This window comes from Monodelphis domestica, chromosome 5 (genome assembly GCF_027887165.1).
Source record: "Monodelphis domestica isolate mMonDom1 chromosome 5, mMonDom1.pri, whole genome shotgun sequence".
Lineage (NCBI taxonomy): Eukaryota > Metazoa > Chordata > Mammalia > Didelphimorphia > Didelphidae > Monodelphis > Monodelphis domestica.
The window spans coordinates 195,728,926-195,741,549 of record NC_077231.1 but is presented as its reverse complement, the minus strand read 5'-3'; the positions used below and the strand labels follow the sequence as shown (position 1 = coordinate 195,741,549).

The 12,624-nt window shown below is 37.0% G+C and overlaps 1 pseudogene; it reads right to left on the bottom strand.

The window, feature by feature from the left end:
• Positions 1 to 332: 332 nt before the first annotated feature.
• LOC100014053 (hyccin 2-like) lies at positions 333 to 1,976 on the bottom strand (annotated as a pseudogene).
• Positions 1,977 to 12,624: the final 10,648 nt, after the last annotated feature.

Sequence of the window (12,624 nt, the reverse complement as noted above, 5' to 3'; positions counted from 1 at the left end):
CTCCACCCACTCTAGCCAATGTGCAATTTCATTGGGTATTATTTGTGGCCTTGATCAGCCAAGATGATGGATTACACATTACCCAAGGAGAAAGGGAGGCATGACAAGGCAAACATTTTATACTGCTTCACAAACACACTTAGGGTGGGGATAGGGGGACAGAGAGGAAAAATAAGTAGAGAAAGAAAATCTTATTGCTGTTTCAGTCAAAATACAGTATGATGATACCTAAACTGAATCAGATCTGATTACAATGGTCAGTAGTTTCAGACTGTGGGATAAAATTTCTTCTTGCACAATGAAATGTTTGGTTTTAAAAGATAAGCAGGAAGAGAAGAAGAGAAACGTGTCAAAACTACACCTATTATATTAGCTGCAAATTGAAGCTTGAAGAGTGAGACTGCTTAGTTAGGGGGGTTCCTGGGCTGAGGAGATCTTTAATTTCCCCAGCTTGACCTAGCCAGTCTTCCTGTAGGCTGATAGTTGAAAATCGATATTGCTACCTGCTAAATTAGTAACTCCCTCAATGCCAATCCCAATGCTTGTACTGCCTTGACTGCCATTCACATAGTCAAATGATTTACTTGAAGAAGCACTTGCTGTCCGGATCAGACTGAAGTTATTAGGTTTTGGCACCACCTTCCCCACAGATAGGCTCAAATGTTTCTTCATTGGTGTCAACTCAATGGAACCTACACTAAGATCAGTTGGTTGATGTGTGTACTGCTTATGAACTACTGATTCTTAAGGGTTCTCACTGGACTTGGTGGCAGAAGCTGTTTCTTTATCCTTGACTGGATGCCCACTTGCTACTTTTCTTAAGCTTCCTCTCTGAGAAGAGGATGATGGTTTTGTCCCAACTGGCTGACTGCTGAGGGAAGCCCCTGATGAAAATCCTTCATCTGCATCATTCAAGTTCACAGACTCCTCTCCTCCATTTACACCCTCAGCACCTTCTTACTTCCATCTATGATGTTGGATTGAAGCAATTATGATTGCAGTCCAAGAAATTCTTGGCACTGTGGGTGTGACCTCTACTTTAAGTACTTTCTGACCTTCTTGTGAAGAATCAGGAACATCAAATGGTAATGGATTCTTCATGGCATTAGCAACCAGTAATGGTTGAGAGAAAAGTTCTGGTTGAGCTCTATAAATTATATCATCCAGTACTTCTTGGCCAAGATCCCATTGTCCATTATATATGGCATAATAGACACTTGTCAGAAGCTGCACCTTAAATTCAGGATCCAAAACCAGTCGGCCACAAGGTTCTTTCCAGTGTTTTTCATTTTGCCATGGAAACCCACTCATGCAAAGTCTGGAACCCATGCGGCACAATGCGTGATAAGAAGAGGAAGGCATATAAACAATAGCTGAATTGTAGCATAGCATGAGAAAACTCAGGACCTCAACCCTGTTTTGTGCAGTAAATGTTTCCCTCTGTGGGTGAAGATGACTATATACTACCTTAATGAGATCATGCTGACATAGTGCTCCCTCTGTCAAGGCCATGGATCCAATAGTTGAGGGCTCATGGTATGTTAAAGGCTTAGATAAGGAAGGTATAGCACTTTATTATTTCCATCTTTATCAGCAATTTCCAAATTATAGATCCCTAGTAGCAGTGCTTCAATGCAACCATTACTGTGTCTGTCCCGACTAACAGTAAGTCATAAATAAACCCATATTCATTCTGGTAAGAACTGTAGAGTGAATCTCTTGAACTGAACCTCAGAACTACAATATAGTTCAAAAAGCTGGTGACAGACAGACTCTAGGAGCTCATTATTTGAGTCTTGAATAACTTTGTAGAGAGCTGGTACCAGTGTTGTTTGTGTGTGTGTGTGTGTGTGTGTGTGTGTGTGTGTGTGTTTTGCTCTGTGCAGAGTTGCTGCATAGTTGGTGATCTGAGTTTCAGGTAATGCCGTGAATTCTGATAACCATTCTTCCACTATACCACATTCAGATCCCAGCATCTTCTTATACCTTTAATTTCTTTTTAACCTTTTATTTAAGAAATCCAATCTCTAAACGAGGTGGTGATAGAAAAAAGCAGCAGATTTCAAGTATAGAATACATTTGTTGAACTTTAAGACAGTCTCTCAGTCTCCTACTGTTGATTACAGAAGCTCAAGTCTCTTCTTTTCTGTCACTGTCACTGTCCCCTTCCTGCTCTAGGAGCTGGAGCCTCCACCACCACCTCTCACAGTGGCAGGCCAACTGCAACACCCAAAAAATACTTTGTTATATGGGATGACTTTCTAGAAGATGTAAAAAACAAAACAAAACTAGAATATATCAATAAAAGCATTTTAAAGCAAAATAGGTCAATTTTTTTGTTTCCAAAACATTGTATTTTCTATCTACTTGCATGTATTTTTACTATGCTTTTGTGAGTGAACACCAAATTTTGACATCATATATTAAAGAGTAAAGAAAACCCCCTCAAAAGAGCAGCAAATAATTCATTATTTTTTAACTCTAAAAGGAACTGAAATTTTCTAGCATGCCTATAATAAATTGTTCCTACACCTCCCTCTAAAAACAAGTGAACTATCAGTGAAGATACAGATAAATTCCAAGAAAATTATTCTGGGTATCATTAAGAACCATTGGTCCAATAACACTACCACTCTCCCATCCATCCTTACAAAAAAAACAAAACAACAATAACAAAACCAACAAAAACGTCAGATACACACCTGACCACAAGAACTCAAAGAGTCCAGTAGAATGTGGGCTCAAGCTTAGACAACTCATTGCAAAAAGTAACTTACAACTCCTGGTTGTGCAGCAATTCTTTTCTTTTCTCCTTTGCTAGAGTTCTTATGACGTTCCTCTGAAGAATAACTCCTTGCTGGACTATAAGAATAAGGCCTCTTGCAAAGTCCTGAAATGTTTGGTTCATTTTTTTTTTCAATGTGTCAATTTTTCATCCAGTCCTGAAGCAAAATCTGTTGTCAGCTATTCCTATTCCAGAGCTACTTGTCATTGCTGAAAGAAAGTCCAAAATCTTCCAGCCTTCTGATTGCAAGACCTTCTTCTGGTCAAGGCAGGAGAAAGGAGATAGAGACTCTTTCCTCCCACCACCCCCATGTGATTCTATCTCAAGGACCTGATTAAAATTGTTCTACAAACTGGCCACCTGAATTTGGAATCCCAAATTCAAAATTAGCCTCTGTTTTTACCCAAGCTTCCCAGAACATGACAGATTCAACTTATAGAAACACTTGCAATTCATAGCTTCCAAGCATTCTGCTCCTTTCAGAAGTAGAGACATTTTTTTGCATCTTGTTGACACCTTTAATTGACTGATTGGATTAAGATGTCTAGGAATTGCTGAGACCTTGAATTCATTCAGTAACAATCAAAGAAATGTTCTCACCTGATAAAAGCTTAAGGGAATAAAGGTTTTGTTATTTACTTCAACTGGGATGGGATGATTGACTGACTGAAGCTGGGACTTCTGTATTGAAATAATGTGGGGTTTACTCTTGCCCTTTCTCAGGTATGACTTTCATGTATATGCTCTAATTAAGCATTTCCCCTATGTGTGTATTTGGGTACTCATACTGCCTCAAAGCATACTCTCAGCCATAATCTATCACAATCTATAGGTATTTCCCTTCATCTTACTGATGGTGCATGCGTTTGTAAGAGAGCATATTCCTTATTAGGGGAAAATATTCCCTTTTTTCATTTCTTACTAGACAATTTCATTAGCATAGGAAAAATAAGCTCTAGGTTTCTGGGTAAGATCAAATGAAATAACCTCTGTGAACCACTTAATAAATGTTAAAGTGCTATAGAAATGCTAGCTACTAGCAGTAATGATGAATGAATGCCTTTGATTTGAACTAATTTGGTTCTATTACTAACAGATAGCAAACATGTTCATGGGAGTTCTTGAGCTAGAGTTTTAAATGAATGCAGAGCCCCAAAATGACTTGAACTCAGAGTAATTTAGTTTGAATCTATGAGCAGTTGTGCTCTGAGACCTTAGAGATCATTTAATCCAAACACTTCATTTTACAGATGAGGAAACTGAAACCCAAAGAGGTTGTGACTTGCTCAGGGTGACACTGGCAGTAAGGGGAAGTACAAATTATAAGGTTTTTTTCATGCTTTCCATGGCTAGACCTAAGATATGCTTCAGTTTTTCTCATAGCTAACCAGGGCAGTTGTCAGTGTAAACATATGGACAGACCAAAGATTTTGAAAAAAAAAATTCCCTGCAATTGCCCATATTTTTCTTCTTTGTGCTTTGTGAAAACAAGAATTATGTTATGTTTCCTCTGGTTTTAGCCTCTGTACTCCCAACAGAAAACATGTAGTATAGTAAAATGGAAATGCCAGCTCAAGGGGTTTGAACAATTGTGTTTGCACTGACCTCAACATGGTCAATTTCTACAACTTAAATAACTTGATTTGGGGACTGACCACTATGTATCACACAATCTGTGTTCCTGAAGACCAGCCATTTGAAGAAACATATAACCTTTTCAGGTGTCACTTGAACCATTAATATGTCTCATTTTACAAAAGCAAAATGCATTGCTGAAAATTCACTAGATTCATTGCCAAAATGCATCAAAACATAGAGCAACCTGACTCTTGGGTGTCTTCACCTTCTATAGTATATGAATGATTTAACAATAGCCAGATGTGAATAGGAGCATAGCTGAATCTCCCAGAATAAATAATTTTATTTGGCTAAACCAAATCAGCAAATGTACCACCTTGAGATTAGAGAATTATAAATGAATGGATTCTTCAACATATTTCAGTTTATAACCTCATCTGGCCATTTTAAGAAGTGCCTTAATTTTCCCTATGTTCAATTGTGCTCTAATGACCTTAACCTCAACTATGGGAATATAATACATCCGTTTTTATCAGGTTAAATAACAATGAGAATGAGGGAAAAGATGCTTATGCTTATTGTAGCATATCTATGCTGTTATCTTTTCTTTCCCAACAAACTTCTACAGTTCCCTGTATACTTTCACAACATACTGGCAGTCTCACAAATTGGCAAAATTTAGTTAGTTGCCTTTTTCCATACCCTCTCCTCTCAATTCCCATCACTTCTTCAGATTAAGGAGTTGAAGATCCCTTTTGAAATGTAAAATGTTATGTGGGATACAAGATCATCTCTATGCTGAATTGTAAGACTATTGTAGTAAAATCATCCACTCCAACTGGAGTTGGGCCCATTTGATGAAGAATACAACCACCTCACAGATTAAGGGATTCAGAAATAAAACCTGTTAGAGTCAACCCAGCTCATTACATATTATAAATACCAAAAAATCATTTTTTTAATTTTTTAAATCTCATGAGTAATAAATATATCATGTAAATAATATATACTATTGTCAATGTGAATTTTTGGATGTCTCAGTTTACTTTTACTTTTGAGAAACCCCAGTACTAAACACACCTATTTTGTGTAAAAGTTAAGTACCTATTTGTTTTGGAAGGTTACTCTATTGGATAAAAGTTTCCTCTCTGCAAGTCCAACTCCTGAGTTTGACCTTTGCCTTTAATTTGTTACTTCTGACTATTCTCAAATACCATAGCTATAGACTGCAAAGAGGTTTACACACCTGTTTGTCATTAGTCTCTGTAGGTTTTCCAAAAGGGTATAATGAGAGTCTTAGATTCAGTATCTCTTCAGAGTGCACATTAGGAGCTGTGTCTTCTCTCAGGGATACTATTCCCAGAGTCTTTGGTTCTGTGTGGTGGCTAAGTGATGAGCCTATCCCTTTTTCCTGATTAAAGAGTGGATTTTCTGATTACTTGGTAGTTCTGTTTTTATTTCCAAGTTATCACTATACATACTATAATTTTTAATTATCCAAATTAAAATATACTGATTTTGTAACAAAATTTTCTAAAAAATTCATTTCAGTTAAGAATTGTGATTTTAGCTGAATTTGAAACTCCCAATTTGAACATAAACAAAGACCAGCAACTAATCTAGAACTTATGTTTTTTGATGAATGTAAGTATGGGCATGTTTCCTCTGATTTTAGCCTCTGTATTTCTGGCATAGGACTCTGGGTTTCCCTTGCACACCCTAAATTATAGAAGTGTTTCAGGCCAAACTGTAAGCAGGAAAATTCCTTTCCTTCCTTGCATTACTGGTTAGTGCTGAGGAAAAGGTGACCCTGAACATCAAAGACTCATAAGACTTTGGACATCAAAGATTCATGTTAAGAAAGACCCCTAAGAGAAATATTCCCCTCGGATTTTCCCCTAGATTTTGAGATGGACACAGATATACATATTCTGGGTATGCCCCAATACCACTGGGTTGTAATCTAAGGCATCTTGTCCCCTAAGCTATGCCCAGTCAAACCCTATGTCTTCAGGACATAAAACATAGCTCTGACTTTGATCAGGTGACCAACCCCTCTACCTCTGCCTGAATTAATACTCTTCTCAGGTCACATAGCACCTGTTGTCAATAGAGCATAAAAAAGACGGAAAATTCATCCCCTCGAGGAGGCAGTGTGAAATCCCTGCATGCTGTCCTCCGAGCCAAATTCAACATGACTTCTAAATTAATAAATTTCTCTTTTTATTTCTTTTTTTTTTAAACCCTTACCTTCTGTCTTTGAGTCGATACTGTGTATTGGCTCCAAGGAAGAAGAGTGGTAAGGGCTAGGCAATGAGGGTCAAGTGACTTGCCCAGGGTCACACAGCTGGGAAGTGTCTGAGGCCAGATTTGAACCTAGGACTTCCTGTCTCTAGGCCTGACTCTCAATCCACTGAGCCACCCAGCTGCCCCCCTTCTCTTTTTATTTCTAAGCTAAATTATGGAGTCTTGCATTCTTGAGAAGGGTACCCATCCTGAACACAAGGGGTTCACCTCAAGCCCCCCACAACACTTCCTCTAGAAAACATGTAGTAGAACAACAACAAAAAAAAAGTCAACCCAAGGAGCTTGAATTTCTATAATTCTACAACCCAAGGAGCTTCAATTTCTACAGCTTTAATTTGATTTAAAATTAAAATTTGATTTGCATGATACAGTCTATGTTCAACTTACATGATGCAATCAGTGCCTGGGATACTAAGAATCTAAATGACTTACTCATGGTCACACAGTATGTGTGTCAGTGTATGTCAGAGTATGGACCTGACCCCAGCCCTTTTGACTTCAAAACTATATATCTACTCACTACTGCAGGCTGCTCTTCAGTTCAATCAAACCTTTTATTTATTCACAGAACCCTTGCATTTGCCTTGCACGTCTATGTTGCCTGCTGTCCTGAGGTTTTTCTTTTAGTAGTATTATTTTTTTCTAACTAGTATTGGCTTTGCCATTCACTGTAATTTAAACCTTTCAATCACTTGATTTCAAGCAGGGAGCAAAACCCTTCTGTTGGAACTTGTGTAGAGGGAGTATGAAGAGACATGCTAAGATGATATTAGTTTCAGGTCAGTTTTTAAGGAAAATAACTGTGGAGAAAATGTATTGTTTATCTGTTTCAAGAGTTTTTTTAGAATGTTATATAGAAGAAAACATTATTTTAAAAGTTGCCATCAGCAAAAACTTGTCTGACTTTTGAGATTTCCCAGCAGCAGCAACAAAAGCAGCAGCAGCTTCCTTCTCAGAAGATTGAAGATCCATTAAAAAAAAAAAGAGGAAAAGGAAAAAAAATAGCTCATGTGGGTGGTGAATATGAAGCAAAACAGTTATGCTTCCATTTCCAACTCAACTCTCCACAGTAAGGAAACTAAAACTCCATAGGATGAGAAAGGAAACTAACATCAAGTTCTTCTCTCTTGAGTTTAGTTAAAAAGAAACTGGAGCAAGGATTAAAAGTAAAAGGAGGCTTTTTCAACAGCTATGGCATAAATATTTAGAAATATAAATGTAAGTCTTATTCCCCTCCCAAAAAATAAATAAGAAAAAATCAGCAGATGGTTGTGTGTGTTTTTTAAGTAGCTATGGCCCTCTCAAGGTCTAATTCCACCAATTAGTTTGTCAATTAGCATTGATTAGGCACTTGGAGAGGATCATTGACCTAGGAGAGCTTGCCCCTCTCTAGGCAATCTGGTGGCCTCTCACTGTGTGTGTGTGTGGTGGGGGGGGGAAGGTGGAAGGAGAGATTCACCATATTTATACTGCTTGATATTGATACTGGAGTTATTGAGGAAACCAAATTGGCTTAGCATCCTATAGCTTAGAATTCCTTAGTTCTAATAATATACCAGTCTCAGCCTCTCCAACAGCCAGGGTTATAGGCTGAATCATCTCACTCAGTGTTTGTGAATATTTTAAAATAATATAATTAAAATAATCTTGAAGACCAAAGAAACAAAGAGGGGAAATGTTATTTTATGGTTCAAGATGATGGTTGAGGACCTATAAAACTAAATTCGAAACACAAATAACATGCAACATATCAATATAGAAAGGACTCCAAACTGACTACTGTTTGAGTTCACTCAGTGACTGACAGGAATTGGGTTGGGGGAAAGACCTGAAGAATTACTGGGGCATTTGGAAGAGAAATTCTATAAGATCAAGAAAGAGTAAAATGTGTTTGAACTTAAGGATAGTCATCCTGATTTGCATTTAATAATTGACATTATTTTTTCATGGACTGCCCATATGTTGTATTGTTACTCACTCTGAACCTTTCCATTACACTTTAGGTGACCTTGTACTTTAATCCTCTAGAAATTGTTGTCTTCTATAACTGAATACCATTCAGACTCATTGAATGAATATATATTGTTTAAATGATGGGCCTTTGTTTCAAGGAGAATCATTGAGTATTTCCCTGAAGGTAATTCAACTCACACTCCTCTTGTTCAATTCCAGATCCAGATCACTCACAGTGTCTTTCCAAAGTGTATTATTAATTGATTAGCATCCAGGGTATGCTAGAGCAAGCTAATACCAGTTCAAAAGGACCAGTTGTTAAGTTCTTGGAGTGAGCATTTATACCTTGGAAGCTAGCAAATGATACAAAACTGGATTTGGTTTATTTTGTTTGTTGTTGATTTCCTAAACAAGAAAATGAAAAGAAAATGTTAATAAGGCAGATTAAACTTTAAAATGTGTAATGCATTGAATCTATTGATTCTTTTTAGAGAGCTAGTTGTTAAACATTCATGCCCCTGGACCACCTCTAGGGCTTATTCATTCAATGTATATCAAAGTTTGGAAAAATAAACATTTTTCATTCACCCGTTGTTGTTGTTTTTCTATGGTTACATTCTATGAATGATCATGGATCTCAATTTGGAAAACCTAATACTCTCATGATTGGCTCAATCAGCACAATGTCACCTACAAATAGTAGTAGCTAGAGGACCTCATTATACATAAGGAATTCCTCTTTCACTTGGATTCTGTACTGAACATCTTCCACTATAGGGGAAGAGGGAGTAGACAGATGTAGAGAGACAGAGATGGAGAGAGAGTTTTAAGTATGTATAGTACCTATAGCCATAACCAGAGCAGGACAAAGTAAAGTTTTGCACCGAGAATGGCCAGAGTTAGGGAGCACCAAATTGGATGGTCCAGAAAGAGTATCTATAGGTCCAGATATCAAAGAGTGATGGGGGGGGGGGGGAATAGGATTCTCAAAACCTGTGGCTCCTTCTCAAGTTGTCATACCACCAGGTTCTTAGGAAATCAGAACTAGTCATCTTCCTTTTTATTTGAGGCTTCTAAAGCTCCAAAATCATGGATATTTCTTATCCAAATTGAAGTGTAGTAATAGAGGCCTGGATTTAGGGTTTTTAAGACTTGGATTCGAATTTGACATTGGATAGTGTAGTAAGCAAAGAAAGATTGTCAAATGATTCTGCAAAATGAACTACATTTGATTGACAGGGACATGTGACAGAGAGCCTGGATCAAGATTCTAAGGTCCCAATTGAAAAAAAACAGATTTCTGGGGGAAGTTTGGAGGTAGCTGAGATTTCCATCTTTCTACAAGGTTTCTGGCCCTTTTTGTGAGATACCAGATTGAGAGGAGAAAAACTGCTTTTACTGGCTGCTGGCAGCTGGACAGAAGACCAAAGAAGAACCATCCCTTCTCTACTGGACCTACTTTGGACTTTACCTATGGGATCTTGGCTCATTTACTGGACTCTTTTGTGAGTTTCTATTTGGGGGGAACTTAACTTATTTAGCCTAGATAAGTTAGCCTTTAGGATAGTATTAAGGGAATTTAGGTTTGGGGATAAGATTAAGGACTTTTCCTTCTCCCTTGTTACCCTCCTTCCTCTCCCTTTCCCCATCAATAAACTTAAAATATTTAGATGTTTTCCCCCTTTGTCTCTTTCCCTTAAACAATCCATAATATCAATAGTTATTAGATTTTATTTCTTCATCTATTCGAAGACTGTTGAAGGAAGTAACTTTTTTTGAGGGGGGCATCCGGACTTACCATCCTAAACATTAGGGTACTGATCTGTTTCCAAACAAACAAACAAAACACATTGATGAAGCCTGAATTGATAGGTACTAGAGAAGTCTCATTTAAACAGTACAACCACTATCAGTCCAAACCTATTCCTCTGCATTAATTACCATATATTGCTCAATGGATCTCATTGCAGCAAAGCTTCATCAGTTTGCCAAGCTTACCTCAGGAGTTGACTCCTTGGTTAAAACTGCAATCAGCCAGATGAATATCTTTCTCAAAGAGAATAACTTTGCCTGAAAGGGATTTAGGTAATAGTTAAAAGAGACATTTTGACACAGTTTTCTGGAAACATTTTTTTTACCTTGAAATATGAGTAAGACAACATACATTACATATTCTGCCTCATCTCTGTGTGATTCTGGATCTCAAACTGGCTTCTCAATGTGGTCTTGGAAAAGATTTCAGATTTGGTCTTTTTTTCTTTCTGGAGCAACAGCTTCAGGTGAACTTCATCTGGTGTCCTGCAAATAGCTGTCATCTATCTTTCAGTTAAATGCCCTGACATCAAACATCTGTGATAGTCTCTCATTCTGAACTAGACCCATCAATTTCTCTCCTATTTGCTCTATGTACAATGACACATGACCTCAATCCCTAGGCCAATGAAAATATTAACTACAAATATAGTGTGGTGGGTCAAAATAAACAATTTTGGAGGGACTAACTAAATTGACTCAGACTAAGAATGAGGTAAAAGCAACAATCAATCACTTTACTTTGTAGAGGGAAGGACAGGCTGTAGAAATGGGGTGGGAGGGTGTTATACTTTCCTGGATTGAACTATTCTTTATTTGAGAAATGGCATGGCATAGTATTGGGCCCACAAACAAAAGACCCTGCTTTACATCACAAATCTACTGCTTACTAGATAAATGCCCTTGAGGAGGCTAAATCATGTCCATGACCCTCTGGTTTTCTCATCTGTTAAATGGAAAATAATGTCTGCTCTTCTAACTTATGGAATGAGGATCAAAAAGGCACAGTAGATAGAGTGCTGGAATGAGGGAGTCTCTCAGTTCACATCTTGACTCTGATTCTTATCAATAAACCTGAGCAAATCTCTGAATCTTTCCAACTTCAGTTTTCTCTTATGAAATCGGGATAATAATAACTACCTTCCAGGGCTGTTAAGAGAATCAAATGAGATATTACATATAAAATGTTTTACAAACCTTAAAGTATGAAGTAAATGTTATTATATATTGTTCATACAATAATATCTCAATACTATATTATTAATTTATACAGCATATTTTATATTACTTATAAATTTATTTAATTTTATTTATTAATAAATAATTATCTCTGTTAAGAAATAAACTTTATTGATAATTAATAAACTAATATTTATTAACATTAAAATAATATAATAAAATGTTATTGCATATGTAAATTATTCATACCAAAACACGGAATCAGTTTGTATAACTGAAAAGCAACACCACACAATGAAAAGTCAGGATTCATTGAAAAAGACCCTGACATTGGGAAAGATTGAAGGGAAAAGGGGAAAGGGATGGAAGAGAATGGCAGATGGATGCACTTGAAACAGACTTTGGAAGATAATGGAGAATAGAAGGATCTGGCATGTTATGGTCCAAAGGGTCATGGAGAGTCAGAAACAACTGAATGATTCAACTATAAGAAAATTAGCACTCAAATGTATGGTATTATTGTTGTCGTTGTTTCTACTCTAACTTCTGCCTCCTTGTTCTTAAAGTCTTCCCATGTAGATGACTCAGCTACTGGGAAAGAAATACACTGGAACTTTTTACTGCAAAGAAATTAAGTGATCAATAGACTAAAAGCTCCTGGAGAGAGACTTTAGGCTCCTTAAAGGAAAGAGAGAGTTTCATTTTTGTCTTTGTGTCTTCAGCATGTAGCAAATCCTTTGGCATAGAGTGGATACTTAATTTTTTTTAAATTAAATGGTTGATTAATTGATCACTGACTTACTACCAACTGGAGTTTCCAGATGTATTAAATGCAACCCCAGGAAAGTAAAGTATCTAGAGTGTTAGACCTGTGGCCAATTCATGTGAATAACTAGGTCTAAAAATCCCTCTAAACCCTTCATCACTCAAAATGACATCAATACCTAGATCAAATTAGCTAAGAAAATATCAGATTTGCACACTGACTTATAAAAAGACATTCATTTATG